This window comes from Athene cunicularia (genome assembly GCF_003259725.1).
Source record: "Athene cunicularia isolate RWA chromosome 5 unlocalized genomic scaffold, athCun1 chr5_part1, whole genome shotgun sequence".
In the NCBI taxonomy this organism is placed as follows: domain Eukaryota; kingdom Metazoa; phylum Chordata; class Aves; order Strigiformes; family Strigidae; genus Athene; species Athene cunicularia.
Genome location: NW_020799101.1, coordinates 7,758,054 through 7,766,556, shown reverse-complemented (window position 1 = coordinate 7,766,556; position 8,503 = coordinate 7,758,054). Strand labels below are relative to the sequence as shown.

The 8,503-nt window shown below is 45.7% G+C and overlaps 1 protein-coding gene across 7 annotated transcripts in view; it reads left to right on the top strand.

Moving 5' to 3' along the window:
* Positions 1–4,766: 4,766 nt before the first annotated feature.
* The window catches only part of SYNE2 (spectrin repeat containing nuclear envelope protein 2), a 196,589-nt gene continuing 192,852 nt past the window's right edge, over positions 4,767–8,503 (top strand). For 5 of the 7 annotated variants that reach the window (XM_026849688.1, XM_026849685.1, XM_026849686.1 and 2 more), the window contains exon 1: positions 4,800–5,017. The gene's annotated coding sequence lies outside the window, so the exon portion shown is untranslated. Of the gene's footprint in view, positions 5,018–8,503 lie in introns of all 7 variants that reach the window. The other 2 variants (XM_026849692.1, XM_026849687.1) reach the window with 2 other exon arrangements.

Below are 8,503 nucleotides of genomic sequence, written 5' to 3'. Positions count from 1 at the left end.
CCACCCTGCAAGGGCTCCTGGCAGCCCCTCGTCCCCTCGGCGCGGGTGTTGCGGGTCAGTGTTACCGCGGCCCATGGGACGCAGCACGTGGGGCTCTCGGTCTGTGACTTTGTGTCAGGTGCCGTGTGTGCGGGGAATTAAGGGAAGGCTCTGTCCTCCCTTCACCTCCATGACTAAAGCCAGGCTCAGTCCTCTCCCTGTCCCCCCCCTCCAGAACAGCGTTGTTTATTCTTTATTTTGCCTGAGAGCTGCTGGTGGAGTTGGGAGGTGGAGCAGGTGCACACTCCTCAAGTTACTCGGAAGGTAGAGAAGAAACTTTGAGCAAGTTTGTTCGAGAGTTTCTCACAACCTTTGTCACATCAGTGACTGTGTGTTCTTCATGCCTCTGCTTCCCTCTTGCAGGGTACCTCATGTCCCGTCTGTGTGTGTCCCCCCTGCCTCTTTCCATCATTCCCATGTTTTTCCTCCCTCTCAGCTTTCAGGGTGATCTCCCATCACAGGACAGACAGACAAAGATGTAAGTGCCATGTGCAGGATCTTGGCTAGTTATTGTGATGGTTGGTCAAGCAAACAAAACCGTAGCTTGGCGGGTGAGTCTGTTCATACCTCTGTTTGAAATGCAATACCTGCGGAAGGGACACACAGGGCCTCCGGCACCGGGTTAGCTGAGTCACGGGCTTCGGCCACTTCTGGGGTGGTTTTATAGCTCCGAGAAGGAGCACGATGGCAGTTGTTAACGCGGCCCGCAATAACAGTATCCACCACCCTACAGGCACACACACACACACAGCCACCTCACGCTGAAATCAGGGCAGCCTAAATAATTGATTCCTAAGGCAGAAGGCGGCATGTCATAGCGGCAGGGGACGGGGTGGTGCGAAGTGAGCGTGTGGTGGCAGGGCAGCGGGAGCCCTGGCATCTGCGAGCGATGGCAGCGGGACGAGCTGCAGCAGAGAGGGATGGGCAGGGACCCACGGGAGTTTGGAGGGGTGATGGCAAATCAGCGGTGACCTCAACAAAAGTATTTGCCCTGTACTGATGTGTAACCGTGGCAATGTTTGGGCCCCCCTTGTGCGAGATGCTCTACAGACACATTCAGAAGTGTATAAATAATGTTTGTTCTTCCCTTCTTCATAAAGAAGGGTAATGAATGATAATTGCCTTTTTACCCTAGTTATCTATAAAAACATATATCAAAGTTCCTTTATTTAAACTGTTCTTTACAAATAACCTCAGGAAACTGTATTTTAAGTACTGTTGCTATCATACCATGTTAAGAATTGAGCATGATGGTTTAAGAGGGGCAAAGGAACTTATTTTTCTCCAACTAAATCTGACCAAAAGTCATTAAAGTAAATGAGAACTTCGTTGGTGTCAGTAGCACTCAGCCAGTCCTGTAGTGTGTTAGCTATTTTTTATTTATTTGTCAGGCAAAGATTTTAAGCATAGACACAATGAAGTAATTCAAGAAGCGGCATGCGTTACTGGCTAATGATCTAATAGGTTGAAAATGCTTTATCTCCCTAGCTGTTAATTTAAAGTTCTTTGGTATAAGGGAAAGTAACAAAAGAAAAAATGGTTACTCTTTGTTCCTCTGCAGTTTTTAACACCAGGTTTTATGTTATTTCTTCTGATAAGTTTTTGGACAAAGTTTCTTCATGTTTCAGAAAAAAATGCTTTGGTTCAGGGGGAAAATGGGCCACAGTTTAGCCCTTTTACTGGGTTCATTATAGACATTGTAAAACCCCTTTACCAGTAATTAATTCTATAAACAGTGAGTTCAGCTCTGCTCCCTTTCCTCGACATCTGAATATAGAATTGAATTAAAGAAAAAATCCCAAAGAGAGAATGAAGAAGCACAGCTTGGAAGATCAGGTATAAAGAGCCTCATTCATTTTGGTTTATCTGTAGTACAGGGATATGCCCTCACTCCATGAATCATCTCTTGACATCTGTTTGCAGCGCTGTTTTCTTAGCAACTGCGTCTCTGTTTTGGATCTGGACTCTCAATGGTGGGGTTTGTACAGAGAGATGTGAAGAGACGATCCAAACTCTTCCTACCAAAGCTGTGCCCTTCAGCTGATTTACCCAATTTCTTTTCTTCCCCAGGGCGCAATGAATACTGGTTTTAAAAGTCAACCAGCTGAGATGCTTTTCTGTGTATGTGCAGAGAGATGCTTATCTGTTGCTTACCACAACTGAAGTGTTTCCCTGACATGATCTGTCGGCGTGGGAGAGCACCTATCAGGTTGCAATGGGCAGCATCATTTCTCACATTGAAGGAATGAGCCATGTGTCCCACCACACTTGCCCTAGCTTTCCCGTGGTTTATTTTGAACTGTCATGGGACTTTTAGATGTGGGAGAGGACCTGGTCTTGGAGGAATGCTGAAAGTGTAGATAGAGATGGCAAGGACCCACTCCTAGCAACGTGCCTGTTTGAACAAGTAGTCGGATTAGGCGGTGGGATTATACGTGTGGAGTGTGGAGCGCTATATGAGTAACGCTTTGGGGCTGGATCCATAAGCTGCGATTAAAAAGAAGGTGACATTTCATACACCTCTTGCCTAATCTTCCTTTGCCTGAATTTCATCCCTGGCCAGTGTGGGTGGAAGACTCCTGTAACTGAGACAGAGGTGGCCACATAGCCACTGGGAGGTCAGGTTGATCTGATTTTTGCCAGCTGTGCTCTGTGGCAGGGGTTGAGACTTGGTTTGGGTCTGGGACAGTTTTTTACTTCAGCTGATGTGAGCGAATTGGTCTGGAGTATAAATATATGTCTGGGAATTTAAGTGGTATGTCCGTGCTAAGGGACAGGCTATGTTCACCCTGCTCCCTCCTGTGCTGATGTGCAGGTTCCCTGGGAGGAGCAGATCATACCTACTGGACTTTGAATCAAAAAGTACTGTGTATGTTACCCCATAGGATGTGAATTTGACTGCCTACCCTTCCTGGTCTGAGTTGGATCCTGTGGAGCATAAAGGGTGTCAGCAGCAAGTAGTCCCTGTGAAGGATGGACGTTATTTTGGCTTGGGGTAATGTCGAGAGAGGAAAGACCCCCAGTGTCTGGAGCATTTTGTCTGTGAAGGGATTGCAGAGTGGAGATGGAAAGGCTAAATGTCTCTGAATACTAGCCAGCTTCCTGTGACCTTCATGGTTTGCACACAAGTCCCAGTGTTAGTGAGGGAGGATATGAAGAAGACAGCCTCTATAGATCACCTAAATCACAGTGTTCATCGCCGGAGATGAAGCAAGCTGCTTCAGTGGAGATGCTAAAGGGCCAGAACAGGGGCAGAAGAGGGAGTGGGGAAAAAACTTCTGTTCAGCTCAGCTGCACACAGAGGAAGGAGCAGAAAGCTGTGCAGGGGAAAGGGCTGATGCAGAACAGGCTGTTATCTCCCACAGGAGGGGAAATGGGGCAGAGCTTCGACTCTGGGCTTAGCTTCAGCCTCTGGTCTCTTGTAGGGAGGCATGTTTGCTTTCTAACCTTCCTGCAGCCTGCTGATAACTCCCAACACAATGCAGCTGCACAGATTGGCTTGAGAGGTTTTTAAGGAATTGCTGATCCTGATACAAACATTACTGTTTGTGGCCAGGGATGAGGAAGAAGAGAAAATAATGGTATTAGTCGTCTGAGCTTTAAGGCTCAGGCTGTAAGTTCTCTCAAAGGAAATGACAATTAAAATGGAAAACAAAGCACTTGTAATTACTTTCATGGAAGTGTAGGGAGGAGGCAGAAATGTGGGTTTTTACAGGAAAAAGTTTTGCTTTCTGAATCTTTTGGCCTGTTGGTTGCCAGGAGAAAGACAAGAAGTTGATAAATGATGGAGTGAGAGGGAGAGGCAGAGGGGGGAATGGAAACACTGCTGAACATGCGTTGTTGGTTTGCAGAAAATAGTCTGTGTACAGCCATGTAGCGTTTGTAAAGACACTTCAGAAATCAGTTTGGTTCAGTTTGCATTAATGAGATCTCTGTTTTGGTCTGGGTTGGCTTGTGTTGTTAATAACCACCTACATGATGCAGGGAAAGAAGTGAAAGTTGCCCTGCTTCTTGGAGGCTCTCTCTTGTGCAGTGAACAATGTGGAGCTTTGCTTGCAGGAATATTTGGTGAAAGCTTCAAGTTCAATGACTAAATGAAACTTCTAGCAAAGCCAAGCCCTCTCGGTGAAGGTGGTTGCATATCATTTTGTTACAAGATGTTTATGAGGGAGGGAAGCATAGAGCACTTGCACAATGTGTCTCTGGTTGAGACACCCTTTCTCACTTAAATGTAAATCAATGGGGGTGCTTCTTTCCTTACTTCTTTCTCCCAACTTAAAAGGGTGAGTTTCATCTTGCCAAACAACAGCTATCTGCGTGAGAGACAGTTCTCCAGGCTCCTTTCATAGTCACTAGAGAGGAGCAAACACTTTTGGGCCATGATTCATCCACACTGTATTGGACATCTAAAAATACATTGGACAAACTGCCCTAAAAGTGCCCGTTTCTTGCCATTGTTCCTGCAGAGTTCAAACAATGAATGCACATGGAAGCATCTCTCTTGTAGCTGTTTAGTGTCAGAGGAGCTGAATCCTGGCCAAAATGTCTCATATCCCAGCAGAGATTCTAGGAGGGCTCCTGGTGTCCTCATTTCTGCCAGTCTTGGCGTCCATGTAGGTTGCACAGTGTAAGGTGGTGTGCCTGGAGGGCTTTACCCGACACCAGAGAGCTGACAGCAATGTCCAGTTTAAAGCTTTCCTCCTCCCCTGGTCTGTCATTGGATTCAGAAAAGCTTCAGGCTGGACCCGCAGCGCCAGACAATCTTCTGCTATAAATAAGAGGCCGAAGGGGGATTTGCAGAGTGGCTTTTTCAAGGTCGCACATCAGGTTAGTGGCAGAGGTGGAAGCAATGAGGATGACTGCAGGCTCCCAGGGGTGTGTTTCTTCCCCTGCCCCTGCTTCTCACAGCTGCCTTGCAATCCGCTGCTCTCCTGGGGGTGAGACTGCCTGCCTGGCGCTTGGTGGGTGACAGCACCCGGTAGGTACTCGTTTCCTTCTTGTGAAAATTTCTTGCAAAACTAGATAGGCTGTTACTCATCTTCCTTTCCCTGTCCTTTCTATACCAAAAATCCATAGTTCAGGCACATAGTTGAATTATTGTGTATCCACTGGGCTGGTGTGGGTGATTGTATGCGTTCTCTCAATCACAAACGGCTAAATTTTGGAGTGAATGTGCTACAGTCTGGGCTTGCAGTGGCCTAAGACAGCATGTGTGATTATTCAGTGGCATTCAGATAATGTGCAGAAACTCTTTAAATGAACGTATCTAAACCTTGCAATGCATATCTAAATGCAAAGCTCAGGGAGCTGTGACCTGGTCTCTGAAGTGTTGCTGCCACCGCTGTGTTATTAGTAGCCTGGAAAAAAAAAAATCATCACTAGCTCTTCTGGAAAAAGCCTAACTTATCTGTGCAGGTAAACCAGGTATGAAAGGGATAAAACTTCTTCTGTGTGGAGAAGGAGTTTACAGCAGAAAGACTTCCTTTGCTAAATGAGCTGAGTGTCTAGGGGACACTCCTTGTTGAAGGAATTTGCTTGTATAACAGAGATATGAAGTACAGGCAAGTACTGACTGTTAAATGGATCCCGTGCACTTCTGATTTCAGACAAATACCAGAGCATTCTCCTAGCCTTTTTGATGTGTGAGAAGGAATATGATAACCGTGAAATAGAAGGAACATGTTGTCTGAGCCAGGAATCAATTCCAAAAGTTCTGCTTAGGGGGTCTGTGGGTGAACTCCCAAGAGGTGAAACAAATTGCAATTTGATCCCAGAGAGAACGGCTGGGGAGAGGAGGGAAAGAACAAACTATTAAATAAGAGCTGGGAGAAAAGCCAGTCTCCAAAAATAAACATTGAAGATCAATTCCAGGTATTTCCTGGTATTGTCATCCTGCTTCATCAACCACTTGGACTGTAACAAGTGGTTTCACAGTTAGCAGACCGACAGGTTTAGGGTTGGGTTTTTTTTAGAGAAAAAAAAGGGACTGATAGATTGTCTGCAGTGTTGTTTCTTACGCAGAACTGGGTGGGATGTTGGTGATGAAATACCCCTGGGATGGAGAAAGCAGAGCTTGTTATTGTAAGAGGAAAGTAACAGCAGAGCTGTCTTTGTTTCAGGGAGTAAAAAATCTGATTTTTCCTCCCAGTTATGTGCCCAGGGCACCTCAGCAGTTCCTAAGGGTGAGAGAAAGCAGATACTTGTGCAACGTAGCTATGTGCAAACATTGTTTGGGGGGAGCAGTTGTGCCTTACCAGTGATGTAGGTAGACTTGGAATGGCTTTACAGATAATGTTTGCAAGGGAAGGCTTCACCTTTGAAAAGCTTGGAGGTGACTTTGAACATGTTTCTTCTTGCAAAGATTCTCTGAAAAGCCAGTCCAGGAGTTCACTGTACTGAAAGCCAGTGCATGGATTGTAAGGAAATTGGAGCATATCCTGTTCCCAGGACTGGTGTTAGCGGTCACACGTCATCTCCTTGTTGGATTTTTGTCCTGGAGGGTGACTCTGAGAAGTGTATCTGTGCAAGCTGTACAGAAACATGCCTCAGTGGGCTGGAGTTGGCTTGGGCGGCCAGACGTGGTTTGTGGCTTACCTCACCTGCTTGGCTGTGGCCTTGCTGCGGCGGCCCGGCCCAGGAGAGGATGGTATGGCAGCTCTGCTTACACAACCATGTGTTCTCCGTTGCTTGACTGAACTTGTCTATAAGTAACTTTTGTGTTAGTAATATTGCTGCCTTTCAGTGAGGGAGATGCTTGGGGCTCACGGGCATTCATCCGTTTTTGTCTTCATTGTGAGAAATCCTGATTCTCAAATGAAAGCAGCCGGGACTGATCTGTGATTCAGACACTGATGAGGAGACTCGGCCGTTCTGCCTGTGCAGAAGGGGAATGTGTGAAATAAGTTAGGCATCCTTTAGTCTGGGCTACTTCTGATTTGGAGTCCTTGGTTTGCAATTGCAACTGTACTTGCAATGGCAACTGTGGGGTTTTTTATTTATTTTGTATGGTGAGAACAGTTTATTCTAGCAGGTTACTGCATAGCACCATGTTCTTTCTCTTGTGCTGTCTATGTGCAGTTTGGCTGTTTGGTTCGCTCTGGCAACAATACTGGTAAGAATAACAGTGTTTGGCCTGGTTTGCACTGCACACAGAAAGTTATTCTACAGGCTTGAAACTATGCTATAAATCAGAGATTTAGGTTTGTGTGTTTTGTTTTGGATTTTTTTTTCCCTAAAGCAACTAATTCTTTGAAAGCAAAGAGAGAGACCTTTAATTTGTCTTAAGCAGTAAACAAAAGTGCTTTACTTATGGAACAGTGCAGAGGCTCTGCTGAGTTGTCCGAGTGAGGCACTGGTTTTCTCCTGCAGCGGAGGGTCCTGCACAGTCAGCGTGGGAGACAGCACTGTCGAAGGGCCCTTTTCATGTCTGCAAAACCAGCACAGACATGCGACCGTGCAGGCTGCACTTGTGGAAAGGCTGCTTTGTCCACAAACCTTGAAGTACCTGGGACAGAAGGTGTAAAAACAAACAAGACGACCCTGACTAGCACTTTGGGGGGGAATTTTCAGCTGGAAGAATTATATGGACACGAAAAACTCGCTCTCTGGAGACGTGGCCCTTCCAGGTCAGAGCAGTGGTGGGTTAGGGGAGGAGTGATAGTTTGCATTGCTGTAGCCTCAGTGGGACATGCTTGAGAGAGAAGCTGATGAATTCACAGCTGCCAGGCTAGGACCTAGCATTTAAATTGTAATTTGCCCTTCAAATTTGGCAAGCTTCATTTGCCATTTGCTTGACAAATCTTGCTTTTGTGTCCTCCTTCTGCCTGCGTAAAACAGCAAGTGCTGCCGGAGAGAGCTACTTGCAGTAGATTCCTTTTCTCTGCTATATTTAGTGATCAAAACAAGTTCGTGATCTTTACAGGAATACTGCCAAAGCAGATAGGTTTAGCATGAGATGTGCCCTTTCTCTTTTGACTCCCAAATACACATTGTGTTTTGCTTTCCTCCCCTGTCCTGACACCATCAATGGCTCTGTCTGCAGATGTCTGTTATGCAAACATTGCACTGCCACTTCCAGTGATTTTGCTCAGTAAGAACAACTCCCCGCTTTAGTGAAAACTCCTGCGTTTAGATTGCCACTATCCCTACCTTTCTCTTAATTTTCTGAAAGAGCAGTTTACTGCTCTTTAGGAAGATCTTTCTGAACAAGAACAGCTTTATGATTTAATTGAGAAACTACAGGCTTTTTATTGCTTAGGCAAGCTTTGGTCAACAGAATAATCTGTTTGTTAACCATCTGACTGTTTCCTTTATTTGGGGAAAAAGGGAATTAGGAAGGGAGCGGAAAGGAAACTTTTGTATTCCTTCAAAGGCAGAATATTACTGGAAGCCTGATTCTCATTAATAACATGTCATTAGTACAAAGCAGGTGTAGTTATTCTATAGTGCTATTTTAAATACATTT